Source organism: Cyprinus carpio, chromosome A23 (assembly GCF_018340385.1).
Source record: "Cyprinus carpio isolate SPL01 chromosome A23, ASM1834038v1, whole genome shotgun sequence".
Taxonomy (NCBI): Eukaryota; Metazoa; Chordata; class Actinopteri; order Cypriniformes; family Cyprinidae; genus Cyprinus; species Cyprinus carpio.
This window is the reverse complement of record NC_056594.1, coordinates 23,654,636-23,661,287: the sequence shown is the minus strand read 5'-3', so window position 1 is coordinate 23,661,287 and position 6,652 is coordinate 23,654,636. Positions and strand designations below refer to the sequence as shown.

At 33.2% G+C, this 6,652-nt stretch overlaps 1 long non-coding RNA gene across 1 annotated transcript; it reads right to left on the bottom strand.

Annotated features, from left to right (window-relative positions):
• Positions 1 to 3,773: 3,773 nt before the first annotated feature.
• LOC109082015 lies at positions 3,774 to 6,151 on the bottom strand. Its single transcript, XR_006153360.1, has 5 exons — positions 5,654 to 6,151; positions 5,372 to 5,459; positions 4,441 to 4,494; positions 4,201 to 4,320; positions 3,774 to 4,051 (listed from the first exon to the last, which is right to left on the bottom strand). It is a non-coding gene; the product is annotated as an uncharacterized LOC109082015 (long non-coding RNA).
• Positions 6,152 to 6,652: the final 501 nt, after the last annotated feature.

Sequence of the window (6,652 nt, the reverse complement as noted above, 5' to 3'; positions counted from 1 at the left end):
TCCGTCATGGTCGGTTTATTCTGTCACAGTTCGAAATAGACCCAAAAGCGAAAGCTGGTTAATGGTTTATTGAAATAAAGAGAATAAATGCAACACAGGCTGTCTGCCGATCACAGGTCGTCTTGGTGAACGCAGAACAGGTAAACGATAACCAGACTGAAACCAGGCAGGAAGCACGAAGCAGGTGAGTGGTCAGGTATTGCTCGCAGGTATAGACAAGCGCAGGCTCCACCAGGCAGTAACCGCAGCACAGAGAATCAGACTTGACTCAGGAAAGCCGGTGCAGTAACTCATCTGACACACGCACTAACAGGACAAGGATTAGTAGCAATAATACTCATGCGTCAGTAACAGACATGAATGAACAAACAATAAACCGACAAAAGGGAAAAAGAGCATGAGGTCTAAATAGCCAGAAAATCAGGGCAAAATGGAAACAGGTGTGAGTAGAGTGGGAGAGTGAACGCTGATTGAGAATGAGTTCAGCTGTGCAAGAGCGCACGAGAGAGAGCGAGAGAAGAAACAAGCAGAGGAATAAAATAGACTCCTGACAGAAAGTACTATTGGTAGTGATCATTTTCCTATATGTAGTTCAATTGGAGTAGATTTAATAAAAACAAGTATGGAAAGAATTCCTAAGTGGAATTTTAAATCAGGGGATTGGGAGTTGTACCGAGAAATATGCCATAGCAAAATGGCTGAAATTAATGATGATGTTGTGGAAGATATTGATGTTTTAAATTCAAAAATTAGTGAGGTTCTTAGGAGCACAGCAGAAGTAGTATTTGGTAGAAAGAAGGCGTGTAGTAGGAGGAAAATTGTTCCGTGGTGGAATGAAGAATGCAATGAGGCAATTAAAGAAAGAAACAAAACACTTAAAAAAGTAAGAAGATCTTTTAGCTATGATGACTTTATTGTTTGTAAAAAAGCTCAGGCAATTGTGAGGAGGGTTATCAGGACAGCAAAAAGAAATTATTGGAGAGAGTACTGCAATAATATTGGGGGAAACATTGAAATCAACAAGGTTTGGAATATGATTAGAAAGATGGGAGGAAAACAAAGAAATAATAGTATTACAACGATAATTCATAATGAGGAAGTAGTTGTGTCTGATAGCAGGAAGGCTGAGATACTAGCACAAACATTTGTTAAAGTACATAGCAATGAAAATATATCAAATGACATAATGAAGATAAGGGAACAGAGTTTGAGGAAGAATCCATATATACTGGAAGTTAAGGAGTCAACTGGAGATCCATTGGATTATGAATTAACTTTGTATGAGTTAAAAAGAGCAATTGCTGGGACCAAACAAACTTCTCCAGGTAGGGATGAGATATGCTATGAAATGATTAAGCATTTATCAGATCCTTCATTAATTGTCATTTTAAACCTTTATAATAAGATATGGAATTCAGGAAAGCTTCCAATGGAGTGGAAACATGGAGTAATTATCCCAGTAGCAAAACCAGGAAAAGATCACACGCAAACCCATTAATTATAGGCCTATAGCTCTTACCTCAAATATATGCAAGATTATGGAGCGTATGGTAATGATCAGGTTGGTTTATGTTATCGAGAGGAGGGATATCTTCTCCCCTTTTCAAAGTGGCTTCAGGAAAGGGAGAAACACTATGGATTCTGTGCTGTGTTTGGAAGCTGACATAAGAAATGCTGGTTTTACATTACGTGTAAATGTCATGAAAATACAGAAAAAAACCTTTTATTAAAAACATTAACCATAAAATAAAAGTAATAATCTGTAAATTCATATAATGAGAAATTATAGGCTTTTTTACAGGATTATTCTTTTGTTTAATTGGCTTGAATGTTAAATTACATTAAATTCTATGTAAAAAGACAAGAAAATTCACATATTTAAAATTAAGACAACTATGTGTTTTTTTTACTGTGAAACCTTAAATTTAAGGTAAATGCATGTAAAAAAAACAATCGTAAAAAAAAACGGTAAAAAGTCTGGCAGCAAAGTTGCCAAACACTTACCGTCAAATTACAGTAAAAAACCTTAAGTTATTCTACGGAATAATTCTGTTTTTTAAATACAGATATTTACTGTAAACATTTTCTGTATTTTTACCGTTCCACTGCTAAAGAATGAAAAGAAAATCTCATTAAAAAATGTGTCTATAGAATGTTAAACAAATGAATAAATCTGCATATAAACTGGAGATTATTGTAGAAATACCTTAAAATTATACAATTAATTAAAGTCTTCTGTTTTTACACAGTATTCTTTGGTAAATTTGTTACATTATCAATTACATCCACAAGAATTCCCTGTCAAAGTACAGATTTTTAGATGTAAAACATACAAAAATTACATAACATTACTTAAAATACCGTATTTTAAAAGCTTTAGGTTTTTATTTTATGGGATTATTAAATATATTAATATTAAATTCCTGTTAAATTTAGTTTTTGAACTGTAGAAAAAATAAGATCACATTATAATAGCTTGCAAAGCCATATTTTTTTATAGTCATTACTTTATATAAACAATATTTGACAGTAATTACAAGCATTTATCCAATATATCTACATACTTTCCCCATTAATGTATGGGGTTTACTTTGAATAAACATACTTTTATAGTAATTAAAAGCAACTATCCAATATATTTACAGACTTTCTCTATTAATGTATGGGGTTTATTTTGAATAAACTCACTTTTATAGTAATTAAACGCAACTATCCAATTTATATACATTCTTCTTCCATTAATGTATAGGGTTACTTTATATAAACATTGTTTTATAATACTTAAAAGCAACTATCCAATATATGTACATACTGTTTCCATAAATTCAAGGAGTTCACTTTTATATAAAAAAAATGTTTATAGTAATTAAAAGCAATTATCCAATACATTTACATACCTTTCCCATTAATTTATGGAGTTCACTTATATAAACTTTTTTTTTATAATACTAAAAAGCAACTATCCAATATATCTACATACTTTTCCCAATAATTCATAGTTCACTTTATATAAACTTTGTTTTAATTTAAAGCAGCTATCCGATATATCTACATACTTTTCCTATTACTGTATGGAGTTTACATAGTTTCTTTTATTTACTATAAAACAATGTATCCAATATATCTATAGACTTCTGCCATTAATGTATGAGGTATATTTTCCAAAAGCATTTTTGATAGTAATTGAAATTAACGATCCAAGACATACATGTCAGACACTCTTCAGAGGAATATTTGTTCTGCAGTGTATACATAGGTTCATTTCAGCTTTTTCAATTTGTGTCTCATATGTGCTGTGTTGGAATTGCTGTCAAACTATCTCTGAATGCAAATTCTAGAAACTAAGTTTTGTATTTAGCTTGTAATTTGCTTGTTATTTCTAAAGGGTATATATATATATATATATATATATATATATATATATATATATATATATATATATATATATATATATAAAAATAAAAATATAAATATAAATATAACACACACTGAATTAAAATCAGAATTTAATTAAATCCTTTTCATTTTCACATTTTACATTTCATTTTAAACAATGTCTAGAAAAATTACACTCCAAGTGTAAAGTGTTACACATGCTATTGCTGTTCAAATTTTACACTATGGGGGTATTTAACACCTCTGCTGTTGTTTTAAGCGTAATTAATAATGTCCTCTTTTCAGTGCAAACAAAAAAAAATAATGTTAATTATGATAAAAATAAAGTTAATGTAAAAGGATAGACATAAAATCAGGAAAGTCTTCAGACAGATGTATACATTTCAACATTTATTGAACAAATGGGCAAAGTGGCAACTTTAAAGCATATACCAGATGTGTAGAGGTTAATTAGTCAGTCACATTCATTAAGTGTTGCACAGAAACAAAGTAGTTAATAAAAACACAAAATCATCAAATTTACCTAGACATGAACAAATATGACGTGTAGATTTGAGTTGTGTAGCATCCATGAATGATGTTCCTCATCGTCCCATCAGTGAGCGTGTATGGCTGTGTGGTCTCTTCTCTGCAATCAAGCTGTTCTTGTTAGTGCCTGCAGATAAAAGACAAAAGTAACACTCAAGGTCAGCTCTCCCAACTGTTTTTTTTTTTTTTTTTATATTAAATGTGTTTTTCATATACAACCCATTTGGCAATATTTTTAGGGAGACAATAGGTATTGACAGAAATGTCCAAATGTACCTTTTTGAAGATGTTTTTCAGCTTGACAGGATGACATTTTTCCAGATCCCTTGCAGCCTTGTAATGATGGTGGAATCAAATGAAGTAGGAGACCAATTGAAGCAATATAACTGTCCCATTCTAAATAACAGATATGACAAATTCAGCAAAAAAATGCATGAACACAGAATATAGATACAACATGAATATAGATATTCTTATTCTGAAATATAGCCTAAACTTAGACAATCTGTTTCATACTTCTTAACAGCTGATTCAGAGGTCAACTGGATCCTTGAAGGTCTTCTGAGGCTTCTTGAAAAAAAAAAAGAAAAGAAAAACAATTAATGACAACGTCTCTCTCAGGAACCATTCTGCTAAGTTGATTGTGTAGTCACACAGTGGCTCTGTTCACAACCTGACATTAGCAAGCATCTCGGGTGACACATATGGCCATATACTTTACAGGATTCGTTAAAAAAATGAAAAGTTCATCAGTTTACTCAGCCAAGACTTTTGTTATCTTTGAAACACAACTGAAGATTTACAGTTTCACCTACCTTTAACTCACATTCATACGCAGCCCTGCACGTCACCTGTAGGAGAAAACCATACAATCCGTCCCGTCAGTTTATAAACCGACACTTTTTGTTAAACCGAGGGAACGGTTTAAGAATTTGTGAGTACGGTTTACAAACTGACGGGACGGATTGTATGTTTTTCTCCTACAAGTGACGTGCGGGGCTGCGTACTTTCACGATACTTGCATAAACGAAACGTTACTTGTCATAAGAAACACTTCACGGAAGCGCGTTTGTGTCTTGACGCAGATATGACGACACGATAGACATGATATTCAGCTCTGAGAACAAGCAACGCAAGACAGGTAGCGAATAGAAGTTTTTAAACGTGCTCTAATTTCAGACTTTTGCATTAGATAACGTCAATCAAATTTTTGGTAAATGTTCTCCTTATAGCAGCTCTGTCTGCAGAAAGACTGCACATCTGCAGCGACGAGACGGACACTTCTACACGGTGTTGTGCGTCACAAAAAAGATGTTAGCGCGTAATGTTTAACACTCACACTATTACCGTTTCAAAGCATGGAAACAGCGAAATGCCGCACTCAATGCTTTCAAAAACAAATGCATTTACTATTTGATGAATTCTCTCATTTTAGTAGAAAACCTACCGAATATAACGTTAGCAGCTTCAGTCTTCAGCGCCAGATTCGCAGTAAGCCCAGGCCGAGGAGGGAACAGAGGCGAGAGGACGACCAACTAAAAATAAAAGAAGCGTAAAGCATATAACGTTATAACATAAATTAACGAACGAACTTAACACTGAACCTGACAAAACACTCGCGGTTAGTAATTTCTAAATGTGTTCACCACCAAATCATATTTCGAGTTAAATTATCAACAAAAATGTTTTTCCAGAGTACTTTTATCAAGAGAAAAGCAGTGCAGCTTACCGTCTCGGTCGCTCGAAGAAAAGATGGCGTTGTCGCTTCGCGAGGCAGCAGTCACTGAAGGGTGGAGTCCAGACAATTCGGCGGGTCTTTTATTTCGCACTTTTAGTGTAAAAGTGAAATTACACCATATAACAACACTGAACACGAGTACTGTTTAACACTGTGGATTGTTAATTGAAATCTTTGGGAATTAATAACTTTTTACACTGCTAATATTACACTGCTGATTTTACTGCCCTGTTACGTGCTATGACTTCGTCTCCGCCGAAAGAAAGACCGCCAACTGGACGTTCTTTTAATTTGAAAATCAAGCAGCCAATCAGGGCTGGCTCTTGATATTGTACCTTAACCTTTAAAGGAAAAGGTACATATATGTACCTTTTAATGCTTGGGAACATATAAGCGAACCGAATGTATGCAATTATTAACATTTTACATATTAACAAATTAACATATTAACAAATTATTTACATTGGTAATCATGAAACTGACATATTGACCACACTTTCTTTCTGTTTTCACAAATCATCCTGTCCTGCTGTATCTGGATTCTCTATAATATACAAAAACAGAAAGATAAGGGACATAGTAACTTAGCAAAAAATATCAATAAAAGACAAATTGAGCAATGGCTTGTTACCTTAGACTTAGACTTAGAAAACTTTAATGTCCTCAGAGAGGCAATTTGTGCCTTGACAACTAAAGTCATCATTATAAATAGAGCTACTGTTAAGAGTAAGTGCGATTAGGTGCGTAAAACGTAAAGCTTAGCTAGTGTTATGAAAAAATAGCATAACAGCATTTGCTAACCTAACGAAGTTTTTTTTTTTTTTTTTTGCCCAAAGATTATTTTTTTTTTTTTTTATAAATGAAAATCCTTTCACCTTTTCACCTAAAAATTGGTGCAGAGAAAACATTGATTTGATGTATCTGTTTTAGTCCAAAAGTGCATGGTGCACATGCCCAAGTCTGTGATAAACTCATCAGGTGAATGTTTAT